The sequence below is a fragment of the Schistocerca nitens genome, chromosome 2 (genome assembly GCF_023898315.1).
Source record: "Schistocerca nitens isolate TAMUIC-IGC-003100 chromosome 2, iqSchNite1.1, whole genome shotgun sequence".
NCBI lineage: Eukaryota > Metazoa > Arthropoda > Insecta > Orthoptera > Acrididae > Schistocerca > Schistocerca nitens.
Window position 1 is genome coordinate 851,885,545 of NC_064615.1, and position 19,306 is coordinate 851,904,850.

General features: G+C 43.4%; 1 pseudogene; it reads left to right on the forward strand.

The window, feature by feature from the left end:
- Positions 1-17,621: 17,621 nt before the first annotated feature.
- LOC126237745 (5S ribosomal RNA) lies at positions 17,622-17,739 on the forward strand (annotated as a pseudogene).
- Positions 17,740-19,306: the final 1,567 nt, after the last annotated feature.

Sequence of the window (19,306 nt, forward strand, 5' to 3'; positions counted from 1 at the left end):
GTTCAAATCGACCATGACTATGTCTACTAGGTTTTCATCTCTCTTTCCATACTGAGTTACCCGCTCAGTATCCTCGTATACTTGCTCTATCTCTCCATCTTCGACTTGCGGTGTCGGCATGTATACATGACAGTTGTTGGTGTTGGTTTTATGTCGATTCTTATGAGAACAACCTTATCGCTGAACTCTTCACGGAAACTCTCTCCCTGCAATTCCTTCCTATTCATAATGAATTCTATTCCCGTCATAACATTCTCTGCTGCTCTTGATATTACCCTAAACCCATATGAACAGAAATCCTTGCCTTCTTTACATTTCACTTCACAGACTCCCACTATATCTACATTGAACCTTCGCATTCCCTTTTTCAGATTTTCTAGCTTCCCTACCAAGTTCAAACTTCTGACATTCCACGCCCCAACTCGTAGAACGATAAACAATATCGTTCCGATGATTATTCGATCTTTTTCTCATGATCACCGTCCGATTGGCAGTCGTCTCCGGGAGATGCGAGTGAGGGACTAGTGTGAGGTCTTTTGCCAATGGAGAGATTATCATGACATTCTTTCAATTTCAGACCACATGTCCTGTGGATGTACATTATGTGTCTTTAATGCAGTGGCTCCCATTTCTTCTAAGTGCTTACGCCGTTGATCATTGCTCGCAGTCTCCCACCCGAAGAGCAAGAGATGCCCTGAACCTCTGTCCGATCCTCCACCCTCTTTGACAAGACCGATGGCTGAATGATGTGACTTGTTATACCGAAAGTGTTCGGTATAAGATTGCTGGTGATTTTTATGTGATGTTATTTCAGTGATTAAAATATTTCGACATACACTCCTGGAAATGGAAAAAAGAGCACATTGACACCGGTGTGTCAGACCCACCATACTTGCTCCGGACACTGCGAGAGGGCTGTACAAGCAATGATCACACGCACGGCACAGCGGACACACCAGGACCCGCGGTGTTGGCCGTCGAATGGCGCTAGCTGCGCAGCATTTGTGGACCGCCGCCGTCAGTGTCAGCCAGTTTTCCGTGGTATACGGAGCTCCATCGCAGTCTTTAACACTGGTAGCATGCCGCGACAGCGTGAATGTGAACCGTATGTGCAGTTGACGGACTTTGAGCGAGGGCGTATAGTGGGCATGCGGGAGGCCGGGTGGACGTACCGCCGAATTGCTCAACACGTGGGGCGTGAGGTCTCCACAGTACATCGATGTTGTCGCCAGTGGTCGGCGGAAGGTGCACGTGCCCGTCGACCTGGGACCGGACCGCAGCGACGCACGGATGCACGCCAAGACCGTAGGATCCTACGCAGTGCCGTAGGGGACCGCACCGCCACTTCCCAGCAAATTAGGGACACTGTTGCTCCTGGGGTATCGGCGAGGACCATTCGCAACCGTCTCCATGAAGCTGGGCTACGGTCCCGCACACCGTTAGGCCGTCTTCCGCTCACGCCCCAACATCGTGCAGCCCGCCTCCAGTGGTGTCGCGACAGGCGTGAATGGAGGGACGAATGGAGACGTGTCGTCTTCACCGATGAGAGTCGCTTCTGCCTTGGTGCCAATGATGGTCGTATGCGTGTTTGGCGCCGTGCAGGTGAGCGCCACAATCAGGACTGCATACGACCGAGGCACATAGGGCCAACACCCGGCATCATGGTGTGGGGAGCGATCTCCTACACTGGCCGTACACCACTGGTGATCGTCGAGGGGACACTGAATAGTGCACGGTACATCCAAACCGTCATCGAACCCATCGTTCTACCATTCCTAGACCGGCAAGGGAACTTGCTGTTCCAACAGGACAATGCACGTCCGCATGTGTCCCGTGCCACCCAACGTGCTCTAGAAGGTGTAAGTCAACTACCCTGGCCAGCAAGATCTCCGGATCTGTCCCCCATTGAGCATGTTTGGGACTGGATGAAGCGTCGTCTCACGCGGTCTGCACGTCCAGCACGAACGCTGGTCCAACTGAGGCGCCAGGTGGAAATGGCATGGCAAGCCGTTCCACAGGACTACATCCAGCATCTCTACGATCGTCTCCATGGGAGAATAGCAGCCTGCATTGCTGCGAAAGGTGGATATACACTGTACTAGTGCCGACATTGTGCATGCTCTGTTGCCTGTGTCTATGTGCCTGTGGTTCTGTCAGTGTGATCATGTGATGTATCTGACCCCAGGAATGTGTCAATAAAGTTTCCCCTTCCTGGGACAATGAATTCACGGTGTTCTTATTTCAATTTCCAGGAGTGTATTTACAGAGTATCTTGGCAATATGAGCCCACTCATCCGTATGACGTTGCTGCTGGATACATCCACTGACTCGTTTGGAAAGGGTATCTCTTGAGGGAAGTTGGCCCACGACTTAACTGGTCCTTGGTATCCTGGATAATGATAATGAGACGGGAGCTGAGGTCCCAGATGGTTCCACACATGTTCTGTCGAGAACTGTTCTGGTTATTTTTCCGATGTCTCACCATACCATGACTTCAGAAGTGACACTGCTGACCCTCTCCAAAACATGAGAAAAACGGAACCTTTCCCTTGATCGCCACCTTACTCGCCGACAACAGCAATCAAACAACAAAAAGTTGTTACAAATTTTAGCATTAAACGTGGCTTCAACCACAATTTTTGGGTAGAAAGAGAATACACGTTTACACGAAGTTAGGCAGCTAACTGAGATCATGGCTGTGTATGCCACTTACAAGGCAATAAATTGAGTTATTATGTCGAAACCTGTGTTTACTTTTTGCCACAGTTAGACAACTTTGAAAAAAGTCTGCACGAAAAAATTTCGCTGCCGACATGAACTGGAAAGTTAGTTGAAAGAAATCATGAAATATGGCATCTTTCTACGATCTCCGCGCTTGAAACTGTCTGACGCATAGCCCTGGATTCTCACACCAAGCCACACGACCCTCTCGAGCTACACAGATGAGTGTGCTGATGCACCGATTATAAGGATCGAAAGACAGCTAAATATTCGCCGAGAAATACAAAGTGTGTTTTAACTGTAGTATTCCTGCCAAATTTTTATAGAGTGTATGTGATATGGAAAATTACGTAAATAGGGAAATAGCGTTATAACCTGGATGAATAGTAACGTAAACCCCATTACTCATCTATATTTCTATGCAGTAACGCTAATGGTTGGCAATGTATGTAAGTGACCAATTATCTTAGGAGATTCTTGTATACTTCACGTGAAATTGAAATTTCTTAACACATTGGCAAAGTTACGTACAGATGTAAGTTACTTGGTGGTACATTTCCCTGTATGCCGAAATGGAGGGTGGAAGTATTTTTCTCTGCCTAGAAGCGGCTAGTAGCTAAATTCTTAGAAATAACGACAAGAGTTGTAATCACTCTTTGTAGTCTTCTTTTGGGTGACTTCGGGCTTGTAGGACACTTTTGAGTGTCATGAAATTTCGATCACCAACATTCTCCTCTGATTGCAAAAATAATTTGTTGGCGTCCACTTACATAGGAAAGAAGAATCTTCATAATACAATATGAGAAATCGGAAGTCGTACGGACAGATTTAACCGCTCGTTTTTTCCGCGGTAAAGAAATAGTGTGAAGCTGGTTAGATGGACCCTGTGCCAGGTCCTCAGCTGTGAGTTCCAGAGTAATCATTCCCTTTCAACTCTGGAATATGCCATTTTGATCAGTCCTGTATTAGATGTTTTAGTAGCAAAAGATGTATCGGTGACACTCCCACGTAGCCCAGATCGGCCCACGTCCTCAACAACTGCTTCAGTCATCTGCTCAGCACTGCCCTTCAGGGCAACAGGTACACTAAAATCTTTGTCACTCACTAAAACTGCAACCCTCTCCTCGAAAGTTCTGACACTCCCATGGGCAACTGAGGACAACAGCTTTATCCCAATGCCATAACCAATGACGAGGACTTTCAAAAAGTGGCTTTCAATTTTCTCTGCTATTTTACTTCTATTTATGGCCCGAGCTCGGTAAACGGTAGCTGTAGACACTGAAGTTTTTGAAACATCGTGGCCATGGCTCTTTCCATTTGCTACAAATGAAGTACTTGCTTGTCGAATAGAGAGCTGTTCTCGATCCCAAATGGACTTAAGTGTCTGACCACGGGGTTTTAATCTAGGACTTGAAAGGAATTAATTCGTTGCTGTAAGCAAAAAATCGGCCTCTTTGTCACTAGGTTCCGATGATGATAGAAATGAGTCTAAAGTGTAGCTGTCTAATTGATTTTAGCGACTGCTTTGTAATGTTTATACTTTATGAATCTTTTCTTTTTTTATGTATATTTATTTCTCATTTTCGAGGCGAAAAAAGTCCTTTAGTTTAATACTGGTAGGTTTAGCATCATTCGAAAGTGATTATTTTATTTTTTGTGATGGTAAATAAAAAGTAAAAGTACTTGTTCCTTTGAATGGAGCTGAACTCCTAAAAACTCGCAACTAGGCCCTTTTTCAGTAGCCAAATTCCTCTTTTGGTTCCCATTTTTAAGTTCAATTACTTGCAAAAGATGAAAGAAATGCGTGCGAAGCCCATTAGCCCAAAGCACCTCTAAACTGGAAATTACACTAGTTTTTGATACAAGTCATCGATGTGCACAACCCCTAGATGTTATCCAACTTCTTGAAATTTTGGCATTTAAATATTGTACCTCACTGTGACTCGGGGCACAAACAAAGTCATATGAAAATCACAACTTTCGAAAAATGAAACACTGTACGATCCGTCACCTGTGTCACATTTTCGTTGTTGCACGTCCATACATGACCCCCAAACTTATCACTAAGCGCTACTCAAAAGTGAAGTCACTGGTCTCCACCTCTGTCCTTCGTTTAACATTGAAAGGCAAACAATGAACTGGTCAACGGGCAGACTTTATTCTCCTCCCCTTGCAGTCACGTGGCAGTTACACAGTAAACATATTGCGATTCAGGTGAGAGGCACTGTTATCATATCAGTGATCTTAGCATTTCACGTGGATACACGATCTACTGTACGTCAAAAACAAATAAACGTTCTGGACACCCTGTATAAAAACAATGAAATGGTGCTTCTGCCCACACAAATTTCTTATTTTCTAAATCTGTTTCTTTGGGATATAAATAGTAGCCAAGAAGTCACTGCACATGACAGTTTGCTCGTTAGCTCGTAATGGTGACTTAGTGTTATTTCTCATTCTGCCTGGAGACTCGGTAAACTAATTTCAGGACTTACGACCCACACATCTGACTTTAACGTAGCAACTGACAACGCAGTTGGGTGACATACTTCCAGTCCAGTGATTCTCGTAAATAAGTAGCTTTTAATTACAGCTATAACTTAACAAAGTAAATTCTGTTTCCTCCTGGTCTCGAGGGTCCGGTCACTGAGTGTACAACAGCCCCACTGCGATTCACAGTCGTAGCGATCAGTCTCGCAGTCTTATAAATGTTTCCTTGCTGTTGTTCTTCACTTGTCGAGGTCTGTGATTGTTTTCCGTTATTGGTCGTGGGTGTCAACTGTTTCTTGTGTATCATCACTATTTTTGTGGTGTGATAGAAAAGTATAACTGTTGCTGCGCTCCGATAAAGTTCGGCAAACGAATTGTAAATTTTTTAAAGTTTTATTGCAGCCGCTACCAGCCTAAAGACGTCAGCTCGGCCAACAGTAGTGCTGACGTTACGTCGAATACTGTATTCTGACGGGTTTGTGACACTGCCCACATGTGAAGCGCATAGAATAGCTAACGCTGCAACACGGTGTGACCGAGAGTGATGTAACATCTTGTAACTCTGCCGTAAACTTGCACCTTACAAATATGACTGCCTGGGAGCGAGCCAGGGAAAGCTGAGAGGACGAATAATATGGAACAAACCCACTCGTCCGCCCCCCCCCCACACCCTCCTTCACCGTAAGACCGCATCAAAAGTGTAGCAATAAGTGCATAAATAACTGCGCCTGGAGGTATTCTGCCGTGACGCTCTCCTGTCTGCATCTGGAACTGGAGAGAACGACGGTGTATCTGGGTGATGAAGATATGCTAGCTGCCTGCCTGCTGATCAATTCGCGCAAGTTATAGCCCGAGGCGTGCCACGCCCATGGCGTAGTAGCTACTGGATTCACTAACTTCACCAATGCAAGAAATTTGTGTGCAACCAGCCTCCGCACTCTGAGGAACTTCGACCAAAGGACTGCAACCTGTCTACAATCCGGTTGCGGGATGTGCGCTCTTGTGGCTTCCTAACCACCTAGATTAATGAACCACCGTCCTGGTCGAGCCTTGGTAGGTGGCCGCGACCATCTCTGCTTATCATCGACATCTAGTGTGAGATGTCGCACCCAAGCCAACGACGTAGGGATCACGAATAAGCGCGAGGGTGCATAGTCGGACAAACTGGAGGCCCTGGTCATCCGAAGCACGTTTCTTTGCCTGCTCGGAGCACGCGTGGTGCCGCGGTAGAAACCACCTATGACCAAGGGCAACGGATAGTGCAGGCATCGAAGGGACCTCAGTGTATTCCACAGCCAGCTGCGCTGGCACTCATGTTGTGTGGCCTAGAGGACGGCCATTTTCCCGTACACTGGTGCTAGAAATAATCACTTGCTAATGCTTTCACAGTTTCACTGTGGACCCTGGCGTAAAGCAGCCCTTTCCCACACCATTTCTCCCATCTGTCACGCTTAGTGGCCCTGAATATGCTGGATCGATTCAGTCGGAGTCAGTAGGTGGTCGCTACACTTCCCGACACGACAGGTTGTGTCGACAAGTGTGCATCCAACGTCCCAGCGCTAAGATTTGGTGGGAGAAGTGATTGTTGGGTAACTCTTGGCACCCAAACGCTGTAGTATGGTGTCGAGAAGGAAAGATTGGATACTCTAACACTTATGTATGAGCAGTGGTACTTAGCACATCTCCAGTTCAACAGTATCAGCTCAGCACAGCATGGTGCGGTGAGTTTCACTTTGTTTATGTTTGATTCAGTTTGTTCTCAGTTGTTAGATTTAGTTTATGTAAGTACTGGATAGTCTGTGTTCAGTGTTACGTTTGTGAAGCCACATGACCACGAAGTTTTACCATTATTTAACGCTAATACTAGACCTCATAATCCAGTGCCAGTAAGGTGTCAATTTTGCAATTAAGCTATATTGCACTAAGGTTATAGCAGCCACATGTTTTACAGGTAGACGTGATAGTCATTCGGCTCGCGATTGTCACGAGTATAAATGGGCGACGATAAACGGAAAAAAATAATTTTTTGTAGTTGGTTTTTGCTCTTTGAATGTATCAGTTGGTTACTTGTGTTTCTGAGTATTCATTACAATAGGAGTAAATTACGCAGAATTCGAAACCAGAACAGCTGTTAGCATGAGTGACATAAAAGTAGATATCTTAGTTGTTGCGAAACACCTCAAATCACTTAAGAAAGGCAAGTCTTCCGGTCCAGGTGGTACACCAATCAGGTTCCTTTCACAGTATGCAGACACAATAGCGCCTTTTTTAGCAATCATATACAACCGCTCACTCGATGAAAGGTCTGTTCCTAAATATTGGAAAGTAGCACAGGTCACACCAATATTCAAGAAAGGAAATAGGAGTAGCCCATTGAATTACAGACCCGTATCACTGGCCTCAATTTGCAGTAGGTTTTTGGAGCATATACAGTACTCGAACATTATGAACCACCTTGAAGAAAATGACTTATTGATACATAACCAACCCGGATTCAGAAAATATCGATCTTGTGCAACATAGCTAACTCTATATTCCCATGAAGTAATGAGTGTTGTCGACAAGGGATCTCAGATCGATTCCATATTCCTAGATTTCCAGAAGGCTTTTGATACCGTTCCTCACAAGCGACTATTGATCAAATTGCGTGCATATGGAGTATCGTCTCAGTTGTGTGACTGGATTCGTGATTGCTTCACAGTTCACAGTTCGTAGTGATAGACGGTAAATCATCGAGTAGAACAGAAGTGATATCTGGCGTTCGGAAAGGCCATAGGCCCTCTGCTGTTCCTGATTTACATAAATGATCTAGGTGATAATCTGAGCAGCCCTCTTAGATTGTTTGCAGGTGACGATGTAATTTACCGTCTAGTAAAATCATCAGACGATCAATTCCAATTACAAAATGATCTAGAGAGAATTTCTGGATGATGCGGAAAGTGGCAATTGGCACTAAACAAAGAAAAGTGCGTCATCCACATGGGTACTAAAAGAAATCCGATAAATTTTGGGTATACGATAAATCGGACAAATCTAAGGGCTGTCAATTCGACTAAATATCTAGTAATTACAATTACGAGCAACATAAATTAGAAAGACAGCATAGATAATTGTGGGGAAGGCGAAACAAAGACTGCGCTTTGTTGGAAGAACACTTAGAAGATGCGACAGACCCACTAAAGAGACAGCCTACATTACACTTGTTCGTCCTCTCCTGGAATATTGCTGCGCGGTGTGGGATCCTTACCAGGTAGGATTGACGGAGGACATCGCAAAAGTGCAAAGAAGGGCAGCTCGTTTCGTGTTGTCGCGCAGTATGGTATGAGAGTGTCACTGATATGATACGTGAGTTGGGGTGGCAGTCACTGAAACAAAGGCGGTTTTCTTTGCGGCGGGATCTATTTACTAAATTTCAATCACCAACTTTCTCTTCTGAATGCGAAAATATTTTGTTGACACCCAGCTACGTAGGGAGAAATGATCATCATAATAAAATAAGAGAAATCAGAGCTCGAACGGAAAGATTTAGGTGTTCCTTTTTTCCACGTGTCATTCGAGAGTGGAGTGGTAGAAAAGTAGTATGAAAATGGTTCGATGAATCCTTGGAAGGCACTTAAGAGTGAATTGCAGAGTAAGCATGTAGATGTAGATATAGAAACACGTGCTGGTACTACTACCGAGTCTGTTCCTGCTCTAACAGAGCAAGTGCGGATGTTAAAAGACGAAAATTCTCGCCAAAAGCAGGGGCACGAGGAACTCCTTCGTAGATTTAAGACCTCGCGAGCCGTTCACTTTCAATCACGGTCTGAGTCAGAGGAAGATAAGGCAGAGTTAGGGGTATATTCTTCTCCTTTTCATCCAGTGGTAACCGCACTTATCAATCCCTTTTCAGGTAACGCCGTGCCAGTATTCATTAGTGACATTACAGCCACTGCTGGAATGAGCGGGTCGTCTGATGACGTAACCCTTAGTGTGACGAAGTTCCGCTCAACAGGGGAAGCCAAAACATATGTGTTACATTATGAGACTCTCTGTAACGCACAGCCGTTTCAGCAGTTGGTCGGTGGACGCACCAGCGCTACCAAGAGCAAAACAATGCACAGTTTCTTTGCGGGAAGCTCAGTACTCTGTCTTTGAGATGTAATGAGTTGGTGGAAGTCTTTTCTGACAGGATTCGGAAAGTCAATGTGTGGACACATATGCCCATCCAAAACGTGAAGGTCAATAAGGTGTTATGATAGGGAGCAGAAAACAAATTGTTTGACTCTTTCTTGGCCGGAACACCAACAGAAATGTCACGAAGAGCTCATATTGAGAATCCTAGTGATCTATCAGTAGCTGTTACAATTGTGGCACACTTGGAGGAGACAGATTTTGCCACAAAGCTGTAAGCACATCACCGCGTATACGCTTTGGAGGTCAGATGTTACAAATGAGAACGGCCATATACGGAAACAGTGGTGGCATTTGGAGTGTCACTCATGTGGGAAAGTGGGCCACCAAGCATAGGAATGTCGAAAAATGGGAAGCATTATCCGGAGAAGCAGGAGTTAAACTCAAATCGGAATGCTTCGACCGGTGGAAAGCAGTCCCGATGGACCATAATAATGCACATGTTAGTTCACAGATCGAATGCTGCTTAACGGTTTTAGTGATGGGTGCGCAACCAAGGTTTCTTGTAGGCATAGGAGTCCAGATGTCCGTTATCAGTGTGAACTTGGTTAACAGGACACCACGACATAAGTTATGTGGAATTGGTGATAAGTGGTTAGTCATTGTATACGATAGTATGTGATTTTACTATTGGGAAAACTAAGTTTACTGGACGTGCCCAAGTTTTTCCGTATGTGAGTGAAGAATATTCAGTGATTCTCGGGCTAGATTTTCTCGACAAACATTGAGCTAGGATTGATCTGCGGCAATGCATGGCTGAGCTCAGTAAAAACTTATTTAATTTGAGGCATACAGTTGCCAGCGAAGCAGTGTCGCAGAGTTCACCTGTTGTGAAGGTGATGCCAGCTAAACTGCAGACTAGTTCGTTAAAGGCTGATTAACAGGATAAAATATCGGCAGACACGGGAAATGTAATGTAGATTTGGTGGGTACCGATTTGCCTTGAGGGGCTTTATACATGCTACTCTCAAGCAATGAAGAGTTGGATGATTCTCAAAAAGTGTGCGAGTAATATTAATGGAGAGCATATGATTTCAGGTAGCTTAGACAAATTAGGCAGAGGTGAATTTAGCCCATCAAAGGGTATAGTGACTGCCACTAGAAATACCGGAGGAAGAAGACTTTGATAGGTCGAATAGACACATAAGCCATAAGGTAGCCATCGAAGCAGCAGCATTATGAGAAATATAGGTCACTCGATTGTCAGTGACTGTACAGCAGTGGAGGAAGCATTGTTGAATTAGCCGTTTGTTTTGTGCAGTTGGATGGTTACCAGTATCTCCAGTAATTCAGCACCATATACATACAGGGGATAGTACACTGATTTACAGGAAAACGTATCGCCTAGCGAAGCGTTTACAGCCATTATTGGAGAAGTTCCTTCAACAGCAACTACGACATAGGATCACACAATCTAGTGACAGACCCTGTAGCACGAAAACAGTTATTATGCCTAAGTAATCGTTAGATGGACCGTAGAAATATAGAGTTAGCTGTGATTATAGGTGTCTGAATGCACAAACCGTTAGAGGTGTTTCTCCAATCCCTAACAATGTGGAAACCTTGGATAATTTAGTTCATTGTCATTATTTTACTACAATCGATCTTCGAAATGTTTATTGCTAATTAGAAGCAACGTCTAGAGATAGACCAAAGACGGCATTTATGGTACCGAGTGGACATTATCAGCATAAGCAGATGCCAACTGGTTTACAAAAAGCACCAGCAACTTTTCAGAGATTATTGAAAGTAATTTTAAGGTAGTTAAAGCCTAAGGACTGTATGTTTATTTCGATGAATATTTTTTTTTTCAGAAGAGGTACTAGACCATGTGAAACGGTTGGATGACCTTATTAGCAGAGTACAGTCAGCACATCTCATACTGGACAAATGCTCTTTTGGTCAAACATGAGGTAACTACTTGGTAAACACAATTAGTGAATGTTGTAAACAGATCCACTCCTCATCTTACAGAAGCAAGTAAAACTTTTCCAACATGAATAACCAAACAGATATAATCATTCGTCCGTTTATGTAACTACTACCATAAATTCATAAAGAATTTCAAAAGCTGGTAGAACCTTTGAACAGGTTACTCAAAAAGGGTGTAAAGTTCCAGTGGGCACAGGACTGTTAGCCAGCGTACGATTGGTTGATTGGTTGGTTGGTTGATTTTGGGGAAGGAGACCAGACAGCGTGGTCATTGGTCTCATCGGATTGGGGAAGGATGGGGAAGGAAGTCGGCCGTGCCCTTTCAGAGGAACCATCGCGGCATTTGCCTGGAGTGATTTAGGGAAATCAACCAGCGTACGAAACACTGAAGGTGGTATTGATGTCGAATACGGTATTTCTTTTCCCCTTTTTGAAAAAGAGTTCATCCTCTTGTGCAACGCTTCTAATGAAGCAGTCCGCTGTATTTTGTGTCAGATTGTGAATGGACAGAAGCAACCAGTAGCATAGGCTTCGAGACATTTAAACAAAGCAGTGTTACTTTTCAACAGTTGAAAAGGTAATTTTTACATCATATATGGTATTACATAGTTCTGGTTTTACTTGTATGGTAGAAAATTTAAAGTTGTGATGTATCACACATTGTTGAAATGGTATCTTGGTCTAGATCCACCTAGTCACGTTGGGCCCTGAAGCCCATTGAATTTGTTTACAAGGTTATCCACAAACCATGAAGGAAACACACAGGCACTAAGTCGCAAAGTAACCGTGTTAAGTACATTGGGAAAGACTGTATTAGAATTGTAGCAAGCACAGGCACAGGATAAAGAATGTCAGGCTTTTAACTCACAGCCACACTTTATCGTACATGAGGATTCGTTGCGGAGAGCCACGAAATGAAGACCTCGTGTCCTGATCCCAGCAGTTTTTCTAAAGGATGTCTCGCAACAGGCCCCCGATCACGTGTTGTCAGATCATAGTGGCCAACGAGCTACAGACAGATACATTTCATTGGAGAAATAGTCAAGGACAGTGTACTATGTGCACAGAGAGCGAATATTCCACACCAGTAAATCCCTTTGCAGATATTATAAGAGACATGGAAGCCATTTGAAATATTTGGGCTCGACATCCTTGCGCCATTGAAAAAAACACCTGCGGGGGATAGGTATTTGCTTACGATCATCGACCATTTTTTACGGCTTGGAGGAATGATAACAATGCCAGACTAATAGGCTAGTACTGTAGAACAGGCATTAGGTAATCGTTGGATATTGAACTTTGGAGTGCCAGATACCTTTGCCACGGATCAGGGAACGAAATTCATTTCAGAAATTATTTTTTTTTCCGTGTGTTACGTATTCGGAAGTTACGAACGAGCTCGTTCTATTCTCAAACCAACAGGAGAACGGAGCACGTCCGTAAGACCATTCAGAAAATGTTAAGATTGTATGTGAGCGTTGGACACGATGATTGGGGCACCTGCTTACATACGTAGTTTCTGTGTACAGTTTGAAGGCTTATATGGAGACAGGCGTGTCACCATTTGAGGTGGCTTACAGGAAGAAGATACCATGCTTCTTTGACCTTTCAACTCCAAAGTTAAGACTGGACTGCCAATCGCTAAAAACTTTTGCAAGAAGAATATAAGGAGTTTGAATAAATGTGAAAAAGGCAAACATATAGGCTCTGGAACGCCAGGAACAGCCGAAAAGGCGCATGGGTAAACTACCACAATATCGATCGTATAGGGTAGTGGATATTGGTCAGGGAAAGATGAAAGAGTTCTTGACAAAATATCATGTACCATATCAGATCGTCGAGATGACTTCACCAGTTGATGTAAAAGTAAAATTTCCTACTAAAACGTCTATCGTTTATGACAGCCGGATAAAACTATTTAAACTTATGGTGGATGGGGTACTTCAGTTATCGGCGACCCACTTGGTATTCATAAGTGAATCAGAACAGAGATAATGAGCCTCTGGTGATTAGACAGCGCTAGGCATATCTCACATGTTGTTGTTGTTGTGGTCTTCGGTCCTGAGACTGGTTTGATGCAGCTCTCCATGCTACTCTATCCTGTGCAAGCTTCTTCATCTCCCAGTACCTACTGCAACCTACATCCTTCTATATCTGCTTAGTGTATTGATCTCTTGGTCTCCCTCTACGATTTTTACCCTCCACGCTGCCCTCCAATGCTAAATTTGTGATCCCTTGATGCCTCAAAACATGTCCTACCAACCGATCCCTTCTTCTAGTCAAGTTGTGCCACAAACTTCTCTTCTCCCCAATCCTATTCAATACCTCCTCATTAGTTACGTGATCTACCCACCTTATCTTCAGCATTCTTCTGTAGCACCACATTTCGAAAGCTTCTATTCTCTTCTTGTCCAAACTGGTTATCGTCCATGTTTCACTTCCATACATGGCTACACTCCATACAAATACTTTCAGAAACGACTTCCTGATACTTAAATCTATACTCGATGTTAACAAATTTCTCTTCTTCAGAAACGATTTCCTTGCCATTGCCAGTCTACATTTTATATCCTCTCTACTTCGACCATCATCAGTTATTTTACTCCCTAAATAGCAAAACTCCTTTACTACTTTAAGTGTCACCTGGCATATGGTATATGGCATATGGCATGCCTTGCGCTTTAAGGTCACGTGAGTAAGAATGTTGTTAGATTCTTTGTAATGTTTTGTGTGGTTTTGGATTTATTCTTGATACTTGTCGTTTATGGACATGTTTTACACTGAGTTACTTTAGATGGATTTAATGTTGTTACTTTACATCATCTCTACGTATATTTTTCTTCTATAGTTATAGTGCTATTGTCAGGTTTCTTTGGTGTTGCATCTTGTTTTCTACTTGTCGTATATTACTCATTAGGAAGGGCGGAGGGGGTGATGGACGGTTCCTTTCCTCAGGAGGCGTGCTCGTTAGGACATCCTGGATGATGGGGAAGGTTCTGGTTTTGGTTATACTACATCAGGAGTAGAGTAGAACGCTTAACTGTCGTTCAGCCGTTAAAGTCAGGTGCGTTGCTCTTTAATGAGTCGGATGCGTTATTATGAAAATTCAATGGAAGTTGAATTCAGCAGCAGGGATTTGGGAAATTAGTAATGACATTCAGAGAGTGGTAGAAGTGCAAGAGGAGTATCATGAGTTACAGTTTGCCTGCATTAAGTCAGTGCCACAATCATCTCAGATGGTGGATATTGCCTCCTCAGGGGACATCGCCTTGACGTAGCACTATCCTTGCGGACGAGGAGGTTTGCGTGCTCTGGATCCGGAGGGCTATGCCGGGGATAGCTTAGCTACCAGAAGGGTCACCCAAGCCGGACAAGCCAAAGGGGAGGAGCCAGACATAGTGTGTCCCACGACAGCCTATCGCTCCTCCTCTCCTATCCCAAACCTGCCCTCACCATCTCCTTTTCCCGTCATTTCCTGTTATATGTATAAGACCTCAACGGCAGCGACAGCGGAGAGAGTCTTTCGGAACGGTGACGCTGGCGGAAGAGGCACCTTTGCTCTTTGGGTACAAAAAGAGTACAAGTAGTGACAGTACCCCAGAGGGGTGGCTACAGACAGCGTCTGAGTCAAAGTGAGCGGCAGATTTTAGGCTGGGCAACCTACTGCCTATGTGGAAAGTAACGGGAAACTACCACATTACATTCCCAAGCAGGACATGATATGTCTCTCCATGTGAAAGATTCCGGAGTTAAAACTTCCCCTCATTCGGATCTCTCGCAGGGGAACACATTGAGAGTAAACATATTTGAGAGGAAGAAAGGGACAATGAAGGAAGGAAAGGTAAGGATTAGAACATGGAGGACACTACTGCAAGCAGGACAGCTAGATAAAGCAAAACAGGAGACGAAAGGCAACAGATTAGATGCCCTTGGTTTGTGTGAAATGAGATGAGGAGAGAATGGTGGGATAGAAAGTGGAGACTGTAAGCTCTTTTACTCAGGGGAAATCAAGAGTGGTGAAAACGGAGAAGGAATATTGGTAGGACAAAAGATGAAAAATAAGATAATGAAGGTACTATAATACTGATGGAAGACTGATGAATGGAAGACTGATGATGATACGACTGAAGGGTAGTTCAAAAGATGTGTTAATACAGGTATATATGCCAACCAGACAGCATAGAGATGAAGTGGAAGAATGTTACGAGAAAATACAAGAATTCATCGAGAAAGAAAACAGAAATACCTGCTTTATCATCATGGGGGACTGAAATGCAGTGGTGGGTGAAGGAAGAGATGAAGATACAGTAGGAAAATTTGGCTTAGGTATAAGAAATGAGAGAGGTGAACGATAACTATTTTCTGTAAAGAAAATTCATTAGAAGTGGGTAGCACATTCTTTGAACACCACAAAAGGAGACGTTACACATGAACATCAAATTTGAATAGGGAAAGATAATAGTTGGACTACATCCCGATACAAAAAAGGTTTAGGAACAGTTTTAAGAATGCCAAAACTTATGCAGGAGCGGATATAAATTCAGACCACAAATTGTAGTGAGAGAAATACAAGTGAAGTTGAAAAAAGTCTTGAGAGGTAAAGCAAAAGAAAGACTAAACAAAGAAAGACTCAAAGAGGTATGAAAGGCATCAGATTTGGAAAACAGATTTATGGAAAAATTGGAAAGAGGTAGTGTTGATGAAAGTGTTAACGACAAATGGATAAAAATGAGGGAAGGCCTCATGGACTCTGCCAAAGAAGTACTAGAAATTAAGGTATCCCAAAGCACCACGAAATAATGGATGGCAGAAAACACGTTGAAAAGATGGATGAGCGGAGAAAGTAGATAAATGTAGAAACTGCAGAAAGCAGAAAGAGGTACAGGGAACTGAATAATGAATTAAGAAGAGAAACTGAAGAAGCAATGGAACAATGGATGAAACAGAAACGCGACGAAATAGAGAAAATGGAGAAAGCTGGAAAGTATAAAAAATGTATAGACTGGCTAGTGAGACAGATTTAGAACGTAAAAGAAAAGGAATAACATGGAAATAGAAAGAGCGGATGGTACTCTAGAAGAAGAACCACAGGAGGTTTTGAACAGATGACAAGAATATATTGGATGTCTGTGTCAGGGGGATGAAATAAAAAGCGCGTTTAAGGTTGAAGAGGAGCAATATTGGCCGGAAGATGGAAAGGGATTCACCATCTTGGAAGCAGAAGTAGAAAAGGCGCTGAAGGAGATGAAGAATAGGAAGGCATGTGGAATTTATGATTTGCCAGCAGGTTGAAGAGTCTGGGAAACAAGACAAGAAAAGAAATAGTCTACCTTTGTAATGAGATATATGACAAAGGGAAATGGCCTGAGGACTTCCTTGCCACAGTTATGATACCAACAGAGAAAAATAGAAACACTAAAAAATGTGAAGAGCATAGGACCATCAGTCTAATTTCTCATCACGATAAATCAGTCTAATCTAAAAGCCGTAAATTCAACCAAATACCTAGGTATTACAATTACGAACGACTTAAACTGGAAGGAACACATAGAAAATGTTGTGGAGAGGGCTAACCAAAGACTGCGTTTTATTGGCAGGACACAGAAAATGTAACAGACCTACTACGGAGACTGCCTACACTACGCTTGTCCGTCCTCTTTTAGAATACTGCTGCGTGGTGTGGCATCCTTACGATATAGGACTGACCGAGTACATCGAAAAAGTTCAAAGGAAGTCAGCACGTTTAGTATTATCGCGAAATATAGGAGAGAGTGTCACAGAAATGATACAGGATTTGGGCTGGACATCATTAAAAGAAAGGCGTTTTTCGTTGCGACGGTATCTTCTCACGAAATTCCAATCACCAACTTTCTCCTCCGAATGCGAAAATATTTTGTTGACACCGACTTACATAGGGAGGAACGATCACCACGATAAAATAAGGGAAATCAGAAGTCGTACGGAAAGATATAGGTGTTCATTCTTTCCGCGCGCTATACGAGATTGGAATAATAGTGAATTGTGAAGGTGGTTCGATGAACCCTCTGCCAGGCACTTAAATGTGATTTGCAGAGTACCCATGCAGATGTAGATGTAGATGTCATGCAGCTAAAGTAGAGTGTTGATTAGAAGGCTATATGGCCAGCTGGGTAGAGGGACTGCAAAGGAGCAGTACCCATTTAGAAGAGGAAAAGGAACAAGTGATGCTATTGGCCTGATAAGAACTAAAGGGAAAAGATACTTGGAAAAAGGTAGAGAAATCTTTGTGGTTTCCATAGATTTAGAAAAGGTTTTTGACAGAGTTCGCCATCGGCCTTGCCGCTGTGGTAACACCGGTTCCCGTCAGATCACCGAAGTTAAGCGCTGTCGGGCTAGGCTAGCACTTGGATGAGTGACCAACTGGTCTGCCGAGCGCTGTTGGCAAGCGGGGTGCACTCAATCCTTGTGAAGCGAACTGAGGAGCTGCTTAATTGAGAAGTAGCGGCTCCGGTCTCGGAAACTGACATACGGCCGTGAGAGCGAGGTGCTGTCCACATACCCTCCATATCCTCTTCCAGTGACGCTTGTGGGCTGAGGATGACACGGCTGCCGGTCGGCGCCTTTGGGCCTTCATGGCCTATTCGGGAGAAGTTTAGTTTTTTAGTTTAGTTTCCTCTTGACAGAGCTCAGTGGAACAAGCTGATGGACATTTTGAAGAGGAAAGGAGTAGACTGGAAAGAGAGACGACTGATACAGAATCTGTATTTACACCAGAAAGTAAGGATAAGGATTGGAAATGAAATGTTGGAAGGAAGCAGCATTGGACGAAATGATGGACAAGGTTGTTGCCATTCCCCACTGTTGTTTAATGTATACCTTGAAGAGATTATTGCGAAAGTCTTAGATGGGAAACGAGGAGTATGTATTGGTAGAAAGAGAATAGAATGTATAAGATTTGCTGATGACATGGTATTAGTGGCAGAAAGTGAGCGGACAGTGAATAAAATGCCGAAAGATCTGAATGAAGCTTGTGTGGAATATGGGATGCAAATAAACACAGCAAAAACATAGAGTATGGTCATTAGTACAAGGCGCAGACTGTCCAATATTAAAATGGGGCAAGCTAACATTACCCAAGTAAATGCATTTAAATATCTTGGAAGCATAATAACTGAAACTTGAGATGTGACCAGGAGTTGAAAACTCGTATTGCCATAGCGAAGGACGCATTCAACAGAAAGAGGAGACTGTTGTGTGGCAAATTAAATATAGATCTACGGAAAAGGCGTGGCAAATGTTTTGTCTGGATTGTGGCACTATATGAGTCAGAAACATGGACGCTGAGACGAGAGGATGAGAAAAGTTTAGAAGCAGTTGAGATGTGGATGTGGAGGAGAATGGAGAAGATAAGCTGGATGGAAAGAGTGAGTAATGAAAGAGTATTGGAACGTCTTAGTGAGAGAAGATGTCTGCTGAAGGTTATAAGAGAGAGGAAAAAGAACATATTGGGACATTCATTGAGAAGGGAATGCTTGCTAGCAGATGCTTTGGAAGGACTGGTTTGTGGGAGAAGGGGATACAAGATGATAGACGACATAAATAGAAGAGGAAATAATGCGGACCTGAAGAGGATGGCTGAAGACCGAACAGCCTGGAGAACTACCAAGTGAAAAGCTGCCTTTTGGAAGAACACAAATGATGATGATGGTGGATATTGTATCAGGAACCATAATTCAGAGCAAGACTGGTTGTTTGAAAATGGCAGAAAAAATACTAAAAGTTGGGTTCTGGACAGGGGATGAGAAGGACGTTCATAAATTAAATCATACCCTTGGTCAGGTCCAGGAAATGGATATCTCTATGAAAAGTGTCGTAGAATGGCGCTCAACTTGATTATCTACTTTGGAGCAGGGATTATTGAACAATATGAGGTTAGTACGAGAGTTAACGGTGGAGGTAGCTCGGTATACCAATGGTACGACAAAAGTATTGAATAGCGATCTGGAGAAAA